This window comes from Arachis hypogaea, chromosome 9 (assembly GCF_003086295.3).
Source record: "Arachis hypogaea cultivar Tifrunner chromosome 9, arahy.Tifrunner.gnm2.J5K5, whole genome shotgun sequence".
NCBI classification, from domain to species: Eukaryota; Viridiplantae; Streptophyta; class Magnoliopsida; order Fabales; family Fabaceae; genus Arachis; species Arachis hypogaea.
Window position 1 is genome coordinate 43,037,480 of NC_092044.1, and position 601 is coordinate 43,038,080.

At 42.3% G+C, this 601-nt stretch overlaps 1 non-coding gene across 1 annotated transcript; it reads right to left on the reverse strand.

The window, feature by feature from the left end:
• Positions 1-216: 216 nt before the first annotated feature.
• Positions 217-323, reverse strand: LOC112713225 (small nucleolar RNA R71). The gene has a single exon (XR_003158200.1). It is a non-coding gene; the product is annotated as a small nucleolar RNA R71 (small nucleolar RNA).
• Positions 324-601: the final 278 nt, after the last annotated feature.

The window sequence follows — 601 nt, forward strand, 5'->3', positions numbered from 1 at the left end:
GACCCCAATCAACATCTAACCACCTTCCTGAGAATTTGTGACACTGTGAAGTCTAATAGAGTCCACCTGGATGTCTATAGGTTGCTATTGTTCCCTTTTTCACTCAGGAATAAGGCATCCAAGTGTCTTGAATCCTTTCCAAAGGAGAGCTTAACAAATTGGGAATATGTGGTGAACAAATTTTTGGCAAGATTCTACCCTCCTCAAAGAATCAATAGGCTGAGAGCCGAGGTGCAGACTTTCAGGCAACAAGATGGTGAGACTCTCTATGAGGCATGGGAGAGGTTCAAGGACTTAACAAGAAGATGCCCACCAGATATGTTCAATGAATGGGTTCAACTTCACATTTTCTATGAAGGTCTTTCTTATGAGTCAAAGAAGGCTGTAGATCATTCATTAGGGGGGCTCTCTAAACAAGAAGAAAACCATTGAAGAAGCCATAGATGTCATCGAAACAGTAGCTGAGAATGACTACTTCTATGCCTTTGAAAGAAGTACCACTCGAGGAGTAATGGAGCTGAACCACATGGATGCATTGCTAGCTCAAAATAAGATGATCACCAAGCAGCTAGCAGATCTCACCAAGAAGGTGGAGAAAAAC